The sequence below is a fragment of the Oncorhynchus mykiss genome, chromosome 11, assembly GCF_013265735.2.
Source record: "Oncorhynchus mykiss isolate Arlee chromosome 11, USDA_OmykA_1.1, whole genome shotgun sequence".
NCBI lineage: Eukaryota > Metazoa > Chordata > Actinopteri > Salmoniformes > Salmonidae > Oncorhynchus > Oncorhynchus mykiss.
The window spans coordinates 17983550-18002470 of record NC_048575.1 but is presented as its reverse complement, the minus strand read 5'-3'; positions in this window follow the sequence as shown (position 1 = coordinate 18002470).

The following is an 18921-nucleotide window of genomic DNA, read 5'->3' as shown; positions in this document are numbered from 1 at the left end:
CTACTGATGTGTGCATATACAATGCTTACTTCTAGGACTGTAGGCTATTGGGATGTAGCCAAAGTCTCCACAAGATTAGTTCAATGTGGTTTCAAAACTGTTCTTTAGGTTGCTGCTCCACTAATCTGGTATGCAAAAAGAACCAAATATCAGCTTTGTTCTCAGTTTTCAACAGAAAGTTGAAGACACATTGGGACATGTCTGGAATTTTCTGTCACTACGTCTTTAAAAAGTCATCAATGACATCCAGCGAGACACATAGAGAAACTAAGACGAGACTCAAAAACATCACGTAAAAAGGTCAATAATAAATTAAATAACATGACAACACTTACCCAAATCAACCATAGTTTAAAATCCTTTGTGCCTACCTTCCTCCCTGTCTCTCATAAGCCCCATCAATTACACATCCTTTTAAACTAGGATTTCAATAGAATATTAGCATTCAATGTATAGCAAAATACCATAGCCAGAGTGTTTACATCTATCAATGTGTGAGCAGCTAGCAACACGGCATGGCGTCCTCTCGCAGGTTGAGGTGCATAACAAGCCAGCTAATTGGACAGGTGTTAACAGCCATTATCATATTAAAACGTCATGTGAGATGATTAGCCCGAAACAGCAAGATACCCAGAACCCGCCAAGGATTATCCATCTGTTAAAGATGGAAAATAGGGATTTAGGTCTGTCAGAATGGAGAGATAGAAAGATGAGGGGATGTGGAGAGAAGGAAGAGGGGGAGAGAGCTTAGAGGGAAAGCTCCTTCAGTGTTCAGTAAGCCACAGACAGACAGCTCCCTGTCACAGACTCCCTGTAGACTGCTTCTGCACCCCGAGGTGTGGGCTTGGTGTGTAAATGTGTGTGGGCTTGTGTGCGTTTCCACACCACCTGCCTCTCTCCCCAGCTGTTATTGGACGAGGCAGCTTGGCCAGGAGATAGACCCTCAATGAATGGATCATTATTGATTTCACCTAAAAGGCATGTAGGACCAATTCAACTACTCACTGCAACATCATTCCTCTCTTCTATCCCTGTTTCTACCATGAGCACGCACGCACACAATCATCCACTTTCACACTCTCTCTCTCTCTCTCTCTCTCTCTCTCTCTCTGTCTCTCTCTCCTCACACACACACACCCTCTCCTCCCCCCCAGGCCCTCCTAAATGACTCTGTGAAGTGGGGTGAGCCTCTTCAGTCCGTGAAGATGGTACAACACACGCCAAATATCCTCCTATCGATCGCCACCCCTAAAGGTCAACGAGGGAGAGTTAACACCAAACACTCTGGTGAGCTAGTGACTAGATGAGTTGACACACACACACACGCACACACACACTGTAATACACAGCGCTACAGTCAGGCAAGATAATGAACGTTAGCTGACAGAGACAACGGCGAGCACTCGTTTGTGTCGACGCTGCAAAGACAAATTAAGTCTCTCTCTCTTTAACATGCTACGTGCACACTACAATACAGGATACTCTTAAAACCATTGGATCAAACTAAAATAGAAAATACTTTTGCAAAGAATTGTATTTAGATCAAATGGAGGTATTTTGTCATTTCAGTACATGCCTTCACTACAACAACATTGTAATGGTAACAAAAAACTTTTGAACTTGATATGGGGCGGCAGGGTAGCCTAGTGGTTAGAGCGTATTAACCGAAAGGTTGAAAGCTGACAAGCTGACAAGGTACAAATCTGTCGTTCTGTTCCTAGGCCGTCATTGAAAATAAGAATTTGTCCTTAACTGACTTGCCTAGTTAAATGAAGGTAAAATAAAATAAAAAATATGCCTGGGATATGTAGAGAGATAGAAAGTTGAGGGGGAGAAAACTTAGAGGGAAATCTACCTTAGTTGTGTCTGCTAAATGACCAAAATGTTCATCTAAATGTGAAAATGCCATCAGACTTCTGATACTGAGGGAAAGGGGGCCTCCAAATGGTGAACCGCACAAAAAAATGTTTATAGAAAAGTATTTTGAGATGATAAATTACAGGTCTGGAAAGTGTCTTGTTACAAATCCCACTGGATTGTAGCTCAGGCGGGTGAAAGACAATTTACAAAATATATTCGATCACTTTTCTATACCATTTATTTGTATTTGAAATGTGTATTTTGAACACATGTAACAGAAATACTGCCCAAAGAGCAACATGGACAGAGACATCACGTCATACTGCGTGCAGAGTACGTGTCTGACAGGATGTCTGAGGACATCACACTTCCAGTGGGGACCTAGTGAAGGTGACATCAGGCTGTCAACTCTCTCTTTAATTAGATGACATTACTCTTTGGGGAAGAATGTGTGAATATCAGTCAATTACAGCTGGATAATTATATGAGGTTGTCAATGTCGTACTGCCAGTTACTCTATTTTATATATAAGACACCATGAATACAATCACACGACAGTCTGGTGTATCCCTAACCCTATTTGTATTCACAATCTATTGGTTGGTTGATCTGTTTTAACAATTCCATCCAGTTTTGCTTTCCTTACTCATTGTGATTGGTCCTTTGACATGTATAAATGTCATTCTGTTTTACTTCTGTAAAAACTCTGATGAAATCCAAAAGTCCAAACACGTTGGTTCTAATTTTAGCAAGAAAGATGCTTTTTATTTCATTCTGTTGTCCTCCCATTGTTGCTGAATCTCCTCTCTACTTCAGTACCCTAACCATAACCCTAACCCTCTCTACTTCAGTACCCCTAACCCTCTCTACTTCAGTACCCCTAACCCTCTCTACTTCAGTACCCCTAACCCTCTCTACTTCAGTACCCTTAACCCTCTCTACTTCAGTACCCTTAACCCTCTCTACTTCAGTACCCTTAACCCTCTCTACTTCAGTACCCCTAACCCTCTCTACTTCAGTACCCCTAACCCTCTCTACTTCAGTACCCCTAACCCTCTCTACTTCAGTACCCCTAACCCTCTCTACTTCAGTACCCTTAACCCTCTCTACTTCAGTACTCTTAACCCTCTCTACTTCAGTACCCTTAACCATAACCGTCTTTACTTCAGTACCCTTAACCCTCTCTACTTCAGTACTCTTAACCCTCTCTACTTCAGTACCCTTAACCATAACCGTCTTTACTTCAGTACCCCTAACCCTCTCTACTTCAGTACCCTTAACCCTCTTTACTTCAGTACTCTTAACCCTCTCTACTTCAGTACCCTTAACCCTCTCTACTTCAGTACCCTTAACCCTCTCTACTTCAGTACTCTTAACCCTCTCTACTTCAGTACCCTTAACCATAACCGTCTTTACTTCAGTACCCCTAACCCTCTCTACTTCAGTACCCCTAACCCTCTCTACTTCAGTACCCTTAACCATAATCGTCTTTACTTCAGTACCCCTAACCCTCTCTACTTCAGTACCCCTAACCCTCTCTACTTCAGTACCCTTAACCCTCTCTACTTCAGTACCCTTAACCCTCTCTACTTCAGTACCCTTAACCATAACCGTCTTTACTTCAGTACCCCTAACCCTCTCTACTTCAGTACCCCTAACCCCCTCTACTTCAGTACCCCTAACCATAACCCTAACCCCCTCTACTTCAGTACCCCTAACCATAACCCTAACCCTCTCTACTTCAATACCCCTAACCCTATCTACTTCAGTACCCCTAACCATAACCCTAACCCTCTCTACTTCAGTACCCCTAACCATAACCCTAACCCTCTCTACTTCAGTACCCCTAACCATAACCCTAACCCTCTCTACTTCAATACCCCTAACCATAACCATAACCCTAACCCCCTCTACTTCAGTACCCCTAACCCCCTCTACTTCAGTACCCCTAACCATAACCCTAACCCCCTCTACTTCAGTACCCCTAACCCCCTCTACTTCAGTACCCCTAACCATAACCATAACCCTCTCTACTTCAGTACCCCTAACCCTAACCCCCTCTACTTCAGTACCCCTAACCATAACCCTAACCCCCTCTACTTCAGTACCCCTAACCATAACCCTACTTCAGTACCCCTAACCCTACTTCAGTACCCCTAACCATAACCCTACTTCAGTACCCCTAACCATAACCCTACTTCAGTACCCCTAACCCTACTTCAGTACCCCTAACCCTACTTCAGTACCCCTAACCATAACCCTACTTCAGTACCCCTAACCATAACCCTACTTCAGTACCCCTAACCCTACTTCAGTACCCCTAACCCTACTTCAGTACCCCTAACCATAACCCTACTTCAGTACCCCTAACCCTACTTCAGTACCCCTAACCATAACCCTACTTCAGTACCCATAACCATAACCCTACTTCAGTACCCCTAACCATAACCCTACTTCAGTACCCCTAACCCTACTTCAGTACCCCTAACCCTACTTCAGTACCCCTAACCCTACTTCAGTACCCCTAACCATAACCCTACTTCAGTACCCCTAACCCTACTTCAGTACCCCTAACCATAACCCTACTTCAGTACCCATAACCATAACCCTACTTCAGTACCCCTAACCATAACCCTACTTCAATACCCCTAACCATAACCCTACTTCAGTACCCCTAACCCTACTTCAGTACCCCTAACCATAACCCTACTTCAGCACCCCTAACCATAACCCTACTTCAGTACCCCTAACCATAACCCTACTTCAGTACCCCTAACCATAACCCTACTTCAGTACCCCTAACCCTACTTCAGTACCCCTAACCATAACCCTACTTCTGTACCCCTAACCATAACCCTACTTCAGTACCCCTAACCATAACCCTACTTCAGTACCCCTAACCATAACCCTACTTCAGTACCCCTAACCCTACTTCAGTACCCCTAACCATAACCCTACTTCAGTACCCCTAACCCTACTTCAGTACCCCTAACCCTACTTCAGTACCCCTAACCATAACCCTACTTCAGTACTCCTAACCATAACCCTACTTCAGTACCCCTAACCCTACTTCAGTACCCCTAACCATAACCCTACTTCAGTACCCCTAACCATAACCCTACTTCAGTACCCCTAACCCTACTTTAGTACCCATAACCCTACTTCAGTACCCCTAACCATAACCCTACTTCAGTACCCCTAACCATAACCCTACTTCAGTACCCCTAACCATAACCCTACTTCAGTACCCCTAACCATAACCCTACTTCAGTACCCCTAACCCTACTTCAGTACTCCTAACCATAACCCTACTTCAGTACCCCTAACCATAACCCTACTTCAGTACCCCTAACCATAACCCTACTTCAGTACCCCTAACCCTACTTCAGTACCCCTAACCATAACCCTGCTTCAGTACCCCTAACCATAACCCTACTTCAGTACCCCTAACCATAACCTTACTTCAGTACCCCTAACCATAGCCCTACTTCAGTCCCCCTAACCATAACCCTACTTCAGTACCCCTAACCATAACCCTACTTCAGTATCCCTAACCATAACCCTACTTCAGTACTCCTAACCATAACCCTACTTCAGTACCCCTAACCCTACTTCAGTACCCCTAACCATAACCCTACTTCAGTACCCCTAACCATAACCCTACTTCAGTACCCCTAACCATAACCCTACTTCAGTACCCCTAACCATAACCCTACTTCAGTACCCCTAACCATAACCCTACTTCAGTACCCCTAACCATAACCCTACTTCAGTACCCCTAACCATAACCCTACTTCAGTACCCCTAACCATAACCCTACTTCAGTACCCCTAACCCTACTTCAGTACCCCTAACCATAACCCTACTTCAGTACCCCTAACCATAACCCTACTTCAGTACCCCTAACCATAACCCTACTTCAGTACCCCTAACCATAACCCTAGCCCTAGCACAATAGCTTTACCAAGTCGTTGCATATCAACAGAGTTGCAGTTAATATTGTCTTGAAAGTTTGAGCATATAATGACATCCATGAGACTAAAAACATCAGTGGCCTTTTAGGTAACAGGCAATATTGAAGAGTTTCGGTAAAGGATCAGGCTCTTCTTTTCAAACCTACAAAATGGTCATCATATAGCTCGCTACACTCAACTATTCAACTACAACATCACAACAAAACACTCAGCGATACAAACACATCACCCACTACCAGCGGAATTACATCTTCTTCTTCCATTTAAAAATCCATTAAAAGTACTGAGTTCTGAAGTAGGGGGCTTTGTATGAATGAGATTAAAGGCATGATTCATTTGAGAACACAGCTCAAATTTTTGGGAAGATGGGCCCTGACTTGGATGTGATATAGACCATCTTACGGTTCTCAGAAGGAGGGCGAGAAGAAAGGAGAGTGATTGAGAGAGGTTGGAAGGTACAAGAGAGCACTTGAGGAGATGGCTTCCTGCTAATTGTGGGTTTACCTGGCATTTGTAGAAATGCACTCTACACCCTCCAACTCTCTCTCTCCATCTCTCCATCCCTCTCTCTAGCCAGCCCCAATCATTAGGAACTTGCTCCTTCGCTCTCCAAATGGAGGGGTAATTGTTCACTGCCGAAACCTAGCTTTTGTTTATTGGTCCTCTGCCAGCAAAGCAGAGAGGGTGAAGCTTGGTGTGCCGTCTACTGGTGATTCAGTCACATTGGGTAAATTGGTGCATTCAATATGCATAAGAAGGACTGGAGTCTTGAGTTACCTGGCTTTAAATTGTGTCTCATCTGGTGAATTCCCCTCTTTAAGGTCCTTTAATCAAATTAGATCAATCAGGAAGAGATGGGTGGATGGATAGAGTTATAGAGAGAGAGAGGATTACTTTGATGAAAAGATGCGAGAGGGATGAGGCCTCGTGTTGAGTGTGTGTGCATGTATGTGTTTGTGTGTGACAGATCAGAGGCCTCACCTCCGTTTGACATCAACATAAATAGCCTCATTAATAGACATGATAAACTAACATAAATATAATGTACAGTACAGCCTTTACTGCTTTAGTATCCTGAGGTCAATGTAAAATAAATATGTTTTATTGTCACATACACCAGATAGGTGCAGTGAAATGTATTGTTTTACAGGGTCAGCCATAGTAGCACGGTGCCCCTGGAGGAAATTAGGGTTAAGTGCCTTGCTCAATGGCACATCAACAGATTTTACACCTTGACGGCTCTGGCATTCGAACCAGCAACCTTTCAGCAACCAATATGTGCATGAGAGAAAGATAAAAATGCCTCACCTCTATTTAACATCAACTCAAACAGATACTGGTTCATAGAAAGTGAATAGAAAGCCTAAAGGGACATTGTTGTTATGTAAATGTAGATCTGTGTATGTTCCATTAGATACTTAAACTAAAGGGCCGGTTTCCTGGATCCAGAATGAACCGACTCCTGGACTAAAAAGCACTTTGATAGTAGATTCTCATGAGCGTGCTTCAGAAAGATAGAAGATGAACTATCAGTGGTCATGTACTGTATAGGGGCAAATTCATCATCACATCCTCAAGTGTGAACCACAGTCTGGTTTATCATGTGTTCACTGGACTGTTACATCACTGTTTCCAGGTTAGTCATTAAAAACAAACCAAGTGCAAATAATTGACCTTTCAGTGGCATAGCGAAGCACGACTTGTTCTCCAAATACCTCCAGATCTAATTATTTGACATATAAATTAGAATGCAACTGTCTTCATAAGTACAAATGGACTAAGCATGTCATTTATTTCATACGATTATTTAAGTAGAACTTGGTTCATTATCATTCAGATTTCTATAGACACACACACACACACACACACACACACACACACACACACACACACACACACACACACACACACACACACACACACACACACACACACACACACACACACACACACACACACACACACACACACACACACACACACACACACACACACACACACACACACACACACACACACACACACAAACCTGCGTATCATTATACCCCACGTAACAACTTCTGCATCTCAATAGCAGTGAGCGGTGCGATTTAAAGTATAGTGATTTTACACACATGACTTCCTATCTTAACCAAGGTCTTTCTGAGCTCCTATCTGAAGGTTAAGTCTGACTGACTCCTTCGGCAGCTTACTCACACTGTGTGTGTATGTGTGCACAAAAGCTTGCGTGTGTGTGTATGTGCGTGCTCTAACGTGTGTGTGTGTCTATGTTATGTGCTATGTGCTACCCTCATAGCTAGGCAGTAAAATATATTAAGGAACAATTGGTAAAAGTGACAGGTTTAATAGAGAAAGATTACTCCTCGCTACATCAATTTGAATTGAATTGAATACATTTTCCACCACAGGTCGAACGGTGTTCTTGGATGGAAGAGCTGTCTGGATGTTTTTGTCTTTGTGAGTGTGGAGAGGGAGAGAAAGGAGAGGGAGAGAAAGGAGAGGGAGAGAAAGAGAGAATGGAGAGGGAGAGAAAGGAGAGGGAGAGAAAGGAGAGGGAGAGAAAGAGAGAGGGAGAGAAAGGAGAGGGAGAGAAAGAGAAAAAGGAGAGGGAGAGAAAGAGAGAAGGGAGAGAGAGAGAGGGAGTGGGAAAGAGGGACAGTGTGTCATCGAGTCTCCAGCCTGTTTGTATGATTCCTTCTTCATATAGGTAATACCACCAAGGGTGTTAAGGTGCCAGAGGGAGAGGAAAACACAGACAGACATCAATCTTTTGTTGCTTTTTTCTTTTCATAAACAGTAGTGGTTCTAAATGCATTCTGGAATGACAAAAAGATTATTCCACCTTCTGCTGGGTTAGAAGAGAAAGACAGAGAGAGAGGAAATCTCTTCCCTAATCTAGAGTTGGCTACACACACCATTCAGTTTAGACTGTACCTATATTACTTCCAAAAAGAGGGGTGGGGGAGAGAAAGAGAGGGGGAGATGGAGGAGGAGAGAAAGAGAGGGGTGGGGGAGAGAAGGAGAGGGAGGGGGAGAGGGAGAGAAAGAGAGGGGAGGGGGAGAGAAAGAGAGGGGAGGGGGAGAGAAAGAGAGGGGGGGAGGGGGAGAGAAAGAGAGGGGAGGGGGAGAGAAAGAGAGGGGAGGGGGAGAGAAAGAGAGGGGGGGAGGGGGAGAGAAAGAGAGGGGAGGGGGAGAGAAAGAGAGGGGAGGGGGAGAGAAAGAGAGGGGAGGGGGAGAGGGGAGGGGGAGAGAAAGAGAGGGGAGGGGGAGAGGGGAGGGGGGTGCATGCTTTTTCTTTCTCCCTCCTCTCCATTCCCTGAACCATGAATCCAAAGTGTGTGTGTAACATTATCATAAATAACAACCAAATATGAGTTAAAAGTTAAAGGGTTACTAAGGAAGGCAAACTAAAAACGTTGATTCTTTCTAGCATGGTCAGATAGTGTTGACTGAGGGTTTCTAGCTTATTCATAATTACCATTATGAGGACAGGCTTCACTGTCAATGTGGAATACTAGAGTACTACTGCCATCAGGTGGCACAGTTCTGTATGGCAAACTTCCCATTCTGGGCAGAGGAACTGTCTTGATCTGGAAGGATTGGTTGGTTATACACTGAGTATACTAAACATTAAGAAGAACCTTACTAGTATTTAATTGCACCCCCCACCCCCCTTTACCCTCAGAAATGGCTAGATTCGTCAGGGCATGGACTCTACAAAGTGTCAAAAACTTTCCACAGGGATGCTGGCCCATGTTGACTCCAATGCTTCCCATAGTTGTGTCAAGTTGGCTGGATGTCCTTTGGGTGGTGGACCATTCTTGATACACAGGATACTGTTGAGTGTGAAAAACCCAGCAGCATTGCAGTTCTTGACACAAACTGGTGTGCCTGGCACCCAATACCATACCCTGTTCAAACGCACTTCAATATTTTGTCTTGCCTATTCATCCTCTGAATGGCACACATACACAATCCATGTCTCAGTTGTCTGAAGGCTTGAAAATAATGATTTAACCTGTTTCCTCCCCTTCATCTACACTGATTAACGTGGATTTAACAAGTGATATCAATCAGGTATCATAGCTTTCATCTGGATCACCTGGTCGGTCTATGTCATGGAAAGAGCAGCATATATAAAGTATAGAAAAGGGTTGAATATGTACAATATAAAATATCCACAGGGGATATTGGGGAGGGCTCGATTGAAGATTGGGCACTTTTTAATTGAATGTAATTTTCTGCCATTGCCTCACCAAATCCACACCAAGATAGGTATGGAAAAAAATGTAAGATGATTATTTCACTCCATCTTTCCTTCTCTCCTTTCATCCTTTCACCCTCCTTTCCTCCCTCCTTCCTGTGCAGGTAGATGTGCCTGCTGGGTCGTAATACAGAGCTGTCAGTGTGAGACGAGCGGTGTGTGTGCGTGCGTGCGTGGGTGGGGGTGTCTGAGATGAGATATGTGACCAGCATGCTAACACGCAGGTTTGTCTACTAGGGCCAGGAGCCAGGATCACATACACACACACACAGGGAGGGAGCGTCATGCCCATAGAGGCACAATGGCACGTGCCCTGTCAGATTTGTCCTGTTTTTTTGTTGTTTTTTTTCAGATGTTAAATTAATAACCCACCTTTTATCATAATTAAGAGGGGGCACCCTGACTGGAGAGAGAGAGAGTAGAGTGACACACACAGCATTTGATTTTAGCTTCTGGTAATGGGCTCATGAATGTGATCAAGCTCTGTAGCCATTTGATTACTTCTTGATGAATAAATAAAACTACAATGTTTTGTTGTTTCTCTGTAATACTAGCCACTAAGCAATTTTATAAAGTTGTCTTTAGCTAACCAGCTAGAAAGGTTCCCAATCTTCTAACCTCATAAGCAGCTAACAAGTCATTTTAGGCTATCAATCAAGTTAGAGTAGCTTGTCCAACTATCTTAGCTATTATAAACTGGGTGGTTCGAGCCCTGAATGCTGATTGGCTGAAAGCCACCATGGGTATGACCCAAAAATATTTTTACTGCTCTAATTACATTAGTAACCAGTTTATAATAGCAATAAGGCACCTGGCGTTGCGTCTTGCGTAAGAACAGCCCTTAGCCGTGGTATATTGGCCATATACCACACTCCCTCAGGCCTTATTGCTTAAATATAACCTATGCAGAAAAATATACATACATATTTTTTAGATAGAATTAGGCATAATGATTATGGCTCTAGAAGCTGTTTAGGGTGTTTCAGGCAAAATTATCCAACTTCCAGATTCCAGAAAGCCATCCCTCCGGACCAACCCCATCTCCGGAAAAGCCATCCCTTCGGACCAACCCCATCTCCGGAACAGCCATCCCTCCGGACCAACCCCCTCTCCGGAACAGCCATCCCTCCGGACCAACCCCCTCTCCGGAACAGCCATCCCTTCGGATCAACCCCCTCTCCGGAACAGCCATCCCTTCGGATCAACCCCCTCTCCGGAACAGCCATCCCTCCGGACCAACCCCCTCTCCGGAACAGCCATCCCTCCGGACCAACCCCCTCTCCGGAACAGCCATCCCTTCGGATCAACCCCCTCTCCGGAACAGCCATCCCTTCGGATCAACCCCCTCTCCGGAACAGCCATCCCTTCGGACCAACCCCCTCTCCGGAACAGCCATCCCTTCGGATCAACCCCCTCTCCGGAACAGCCATCCCTTCGGACCAACCCCCTCTCCGGAACAGCCATCCCTTCGGATCAACCCCCTCTCCGGAACAGCCATCCCTCCGGACCAACCCCCTCTCCGGAACAGCCATCCCTCCGGACCAACCCCATCTCCGGACCAACCCCCTCTCCGGAACAGCCATCCCTCCGGACCAACCCCATCTCCGGAACAGCCATCCCTCCGGACCAACCCCCTCTCCGGAACAGCCATCCCTCCGGACCAACCCCATCTCCGGACCAACCCCCTCTCCGGAACAGCCATCCCTTCGGATCAACCCCCTCTCCGGAACAGCCATCCCTCCGGACCAACCCCATCTCCGGACCAACCCCATCTCCGGACCAACCCCATCTCCGGACCAACCCCTTCTCTGGAACAGCCATCCCTCCGGACCAACCCCCTCTCTGGAACAGCCATCCCTCCGGACCAACCCCCTCTCCGGACCAACCCCCTCTCCGGACCAACCCCCTATCCGGACCAACCCCCTCTCCGGACCAACCCCCTCTCCGGACCAACCCCATCTCCGGACCAACCCCCTATCCGGACCAACCCCATCTCCGGACCAACCCCATCTCCGGACCAACCCCCTATCCGGACCAACCCCATCTCCGGACCAACCCCCTCTCCGGACCAACCCCCTCTCCGGACCAACCCCATCTCCGGACCAACCCCCTCTCCGGACCAACCCCCTCTCCGGACCAACCCCCTCTCCGGACCAACCCCATCTCCGGACCAACCCCCTCTCCGGACCAACCCCCTCTCCGGACCAACCCCCTCTCCGGACCAGCCCCCCTTCCTCACGTACTTACTGCCTCCGCTAAAATAATGGGTGCATGACGTCCCGGCACACAGACATATACCCAAATACACACATACACCGTCATCTCCCTCGCAGGCTCACAAACAGACACACGCACAGAGTGGAATAGGACAGGCATCTATGTATACATACCAAATTTCATGCTAAAACATTCAGTATGAGTATATGTGGATGTACATCTATGTAAACATACCACATTTCACACTGAAACATTCAGTATGAGTATATATGGAGGTACATCTATGTATACACTATGGTTGTGTTTTCTCATTTTCTTTTAGATGAGGGGCCAAATTGAGCATCAGCTGGAATCAACTTTCACTCAACTCATGTCAACAAATATATGAGCATATCCCAGACCAATACAGCCATAAACACACACCTCATTGCCCAGACAGCAATAAACACACACCTCATAACCCAGACCAATACAGCCATAAACACACACCTCATTACCCAGACCAATACAGCCATAAACACACACCTCATAACCCAGACCAATACAGCCATAAACACACACCTCATAACCCAGACCAATACAGCCATAAACACACACCTCATATCACAGACCAATACAGCCATAAACACACACCTCATAACACAGACCAATACAGCCATAAACACACACCTCATAGCCCAGACCAATACATCCATAAACACACACCTCATAACCCAGACCAATACAGCCATAAACACACACCTCATAACCCAGACCAATACAGCCATAAACACAGACCTCATAACCCAGACCAATACAGCCATAAACACACACCTCATTACCCAGACCAATACAGCCATAAACACACACCTCATTACCCAGACCAATACAGCCATAAACACACACCTCATAACCCAGACCAATACAGCCATAAACACACACCTCATAACCCAGACCAATACAGCCATAAACACACACCTCATATCCCAGACAGCCATAAACACACACCTCATAACCCAGACCAATACAGCCATAAACACACACCTCATAGCCCAGACCAATACAGCCATAAACACACACCTCATAACCCAGACCAATACAGCCATAAACACACACCTCATAACCCAGACCAATACAGCCATAAACACACACCTCATAACCCAGACCAATACAGCCATAAACACACACCTCATTACCCAGACCAATACAGCCATAAACACACACCTCATAACCCAGACCAATACAGCCATAAACACACACCTCATTACCCAGACCAATACAGCCATAAACACACACCTCATAACCCAGACCAATACAGCCATAAACACACACCTCATTACCCAGACCAATACAGCCATAAACACACACCTCATAACCCAGACCAATACAGCCATAAACACACACCTCATAACCCAGACCAATACAGCCATAAACACACACCTCATTACCCAGACCAATACAGCCATAAACACACACCTCATAACCCAGACCAATACAGCCATAAACACACACCTCATTACCCAGACCAATACAGCCATAAACACACACCTCATAACCCAGACCAATACAGCCATAAACACACACCTCATTACCCAGACCAATACAGCCATAAACACACACCTCATTACCCAGACCAAAACAGTCATAAACACACACCTCATAACCCAGACCAATACAGCCATAAACACACACCTCATTACCCAGACCAATACAGCCATAAACACACACCTCATAACCCAGACCAATACAGCCATAAACACACACCTCATTACCCAGACCAATACAGCCATAAACACACACCTCATTACCCAGACCAATACAGCCATAAACACACACCTCATAACCCAGACCAATACAGCCATAAACACACACCTCATAACCCAGACCAATACAGCCATAAACACACACCTCATAACCCAGACCAATACAGCCATAAACACACACCTCATTACCCAGACCAATACAGCCATAAACACACACCTCATTACCCAGACCAAAACAGTCATAAACACACACCTCATAACCCAGACCAATACAGCCATAAACACACACCTCATTACCCAGACCAATACAGCCATAAACACACACCTCATAACCCAGACCAATACAGCCATAAACACACACCTCATAACCCAGACCAATACAGCCATAAACACACACCTCATAACCCAGACCAATACAGCCATAAACACACACCTCATAACCCAGACCAATACAGCCATAAACACACACCTCATTACCCAGACCAATACAGCCATAAACACACACCTCATTACCCAGACCAATACAGCCATAAACACACACCTCATAACCCAGACCAATACAGCCATAAACACACACCTCATTACCCAGACCAATACAGCCATAAACACACACCTCATAACCCAGACCAATACAGCCATAAACACACACCTCATAACCCAGACCAATACAGCCATAAACACACACCTCATTACCCAGACCAATACAGCCATAAACACACACCTCATAGCCCAGACAAATACAGCCATAAACACACACCTCATATCCCAGACAGCCATAAACACACACCTCATATCCCAGACAGCCATAAACACACACCTCATAACCCAGACCAATACAGCCATAAACACACACCTCATATCCCAGACAGCCATAAACACACACCTCATAACCCAGACCAATACAGCCATAAACACACACCTCATTACCCAGACCAATACAGCCATAAACACACACCTCATATCCCAGACAGCCATAAACACACACCTCATATCCCAGACAGCCATAAACACACACCTCATAGCCCAGACCAATACAGCCATAAACACACACCTCATATCCCAGACAGCCATAAACACACACCTCATAACCCAGACCAATACAGCCATAAACACACACCTCATAACCCAGACCAATACAGCCATAAACACACACCTCATAACCCAGACAGCCATAAACACACACCTCATAACCCAGACCAATACAGCCATAAACACACACCTCATAACCCAGACCAATAGAGCCATAAACACACACCTCATATCCCAGACAGCCATAAACACACACCTCATATCCCAGACCAATACAGCCATAAACACACACCTCATAACCCATACCAATACAGACATAAACACACACCTCATTACCCAGACCAATACAGCCATAAACACACACCTCATAACCCAGACCAATACAGCCATAAACACACACCTCATAACCCAGACCAATACAGCCATAAACACACACCTCATATCCCAGACAGCCATAAACACACACCTCATAACCCAGACCAATACAGCCATAAACACACACCTCATTACCCAGACCAATACAGCCATAAACACACACCTCATATCCCAGACAGCCATAAACACACACCTCATATCCCAGACAGCCATAAACACACACCTCATAGCCCAGACCAATACAGCCATAAACACACACCTCATATCCCAGACAGCCATAAACACACACCTCATAACCCAGACCAATACAGCCATAAACACACACCTCATAACCCAGACCAATACAGCCATAAACACACACCTCATATCCCAGACAGCCATAAACACACACCTCATATCCCAGACAGCCATAAACACACACCTCATAACCCAGACCAATACAGCCATAAACACACACCTCATATCCCAGACAGCCATAAACACACACCTCATAACCCAGACCAATACAGCCATAAACACACACCTCATTACCCAGACCAATACAGCCATAAACACACACCTCATATCCCAGACAGCCATAAACACACACCTCATATCCCAGACAGCCATAAACACACACCTCATAGCCCAGACCAATACAGCCATAAACACACACCTCATATCCCAGACAGCCATAAACACACACCTCATAACCCTGACCAATACAGCCATAAACACACACCTCATAACCCAGACCAATACAGCCATAAACACACACCTCATAACCCAGACAGCCATAAACACACACCTCATAACCCAGACCAATACAGCCATAAACACACACCTCATAACCCAGACCAATAGAGCCATAAACACACACCTCATATCCCAGACAGCCATAAACACACACCTCATAACCCAGACCAATACAGCCATAAACACACACCTCATAACCCATACCAATACAGACATAAACACACACCTCATTACCCAGACCAATACAGCCATAAACACACACCTCATAACCCAGACCAATACAGCCATAAACACACACCTCATAACCCAGACCAATACAGCCATAAACACACACCTCATATCCCAGACAGCCATAAACACACACCTCATAACCCAGACCAATACAGCCATAAACACACACCTCATTACCCAGACCAATACAGCCATAAACACACACCTCATATCCCAGACAGCCATAAACACACACCTCATATCCCAGACAGCCATAAACACACACCTCATAGCCCAGACCAATACAGCCATAAACACACACCTCATAGCCCAGACCAATACAGCCATAAACACACACCTCATTACCCAGACCAATACAGCCATAAACACACACCTCATATCACAGACCAATACAGCCATAAACACACACCTCATAACCCAGACCAATACAGCCATAAACACACACCTCATATCCCAGACCAATACAGCCATAAACACACACCTCATATCCCAGACAGCCATAAACACACACCTCATAACCCAGACCAATACAGCCATAAACACACACCTCATAACCCAGACCAATACAGCCATAAACACACACCTCATAACCCAGACAGCCATAAACACACACCTCATAACCCAGACCAATACAGCCATAAACACACACCTCATAACCCAGACCAATAGAGCCATAAACACACACCTCATATCCCAGACAGCCATAAACACACACCTCATAACCCAGACCAATACAGCCATAAACACACACCTCATAACCCAGACCAATAGAGCCATAAACACACACCTCATATCCCAGACAGCCATAAACACACACCTCATTACCCAGACCAATACAGCCATAAACACACACCTCATTACCCAGACCAATACAGCCATAAACACACACCTCATAACCCAGACCAATACAGCCATAAACACACACCTCATTACCCAGACCAATACAGCCATAAACACACACCTCATAACCCAGACCAATACAGCCATAAACACACACCTCATAACCCAGACCAATACAGCCATAAACACACACCTCATTACCCAGACCAATACAGCCATAAACACACACCTCATAGCCCAGACCAATACAGCCATAAACACACACCTCATTACCCAGACCAATACAGCCATAAACACACACCTCATTACCCAGACCAAAACAGTCATAAACACACACCTCATAACCCAGACCAATACAGCCATAAACACACACCTCATAACCCAGACCAATACAGCCATAAACACACACCTCATAACCCAGACCAATACAGCCATAAACACACACCTCATATCCCAGACAGCCATAAACACACACCTCATATCCCAGACAGCCATAAACACACACCTCATACCCCAGACCAATACAGCCATAAACACACACCTCATATCCCAGACAGCCATAAACACACACCTCATAACCCAGACCAATACAGCCATAAACACACACCTCATTACCCAGACCAATACAGCCATAAACACACACCTCATATCCCAGACAGCCATAAACACACACCTCATATCCCAGACAGCCATAAACACACACCTCATAGCCCAGACCAATACAGCCATAAACACACACCTCATATCCCAGACAGCCATAAACACACACCTCATAACCCAGACCAATACAGCCATAAACACACACCTCATAACCCAGACCAATACAGCCATAAACACACACCTCATAACCCAGACAGCCATAAACACACACCTCATAACCCAGACCAATACAGCCATAAACACACACCTCATAACCCAGACCAATAGAGCCATAAACACACACCTCATATCCCAGACAGCCATAAACACACACCTCATAACCCAGACCAATACAGCCATAAACGCACACCTCATAACCCATACCAATACAGCCATAAACACACACCTCATTACCCAGACCAATACAGCCATAAACACACACCTCATAACCCAGACCAATACAGCCATAAACACACACCTCATAACCCAGACCAATACAGCCATAAACACACACCTCATATCCCAGACAGCCATAAACACACACCTCATAACCCAGACCAATACAGCCATAAACACACACCTCATTACCCAGACCAATACAGCCATAAACACACACCTCATATCCCAGACAGCCATAAACACACACCTCATATCCCAGACAGCCATAAACACACACCTCATAGCCCAGACCAATACAGCCATAAACACACACCTCATAGCCCAGACCAATACAGCCATAAACACACACCTCATTACCCAGACCAATACAGCCATAAACACACACCTCATATCACAGACCAATACAGCCATAAACACACACCTCATAACCCAGACCAATACAGCCATAAACACACACCTCATATCCCAGACCAATACAGCCATAAACACACACCTCATATCCCAGACAGCCATAAACACACACCTCATAACCCAGACCAATACAGCCATAAACACACACCTCATAACCCAGACCAATACAGCCATAAACACACACCTCATTACCCAGACCAATACA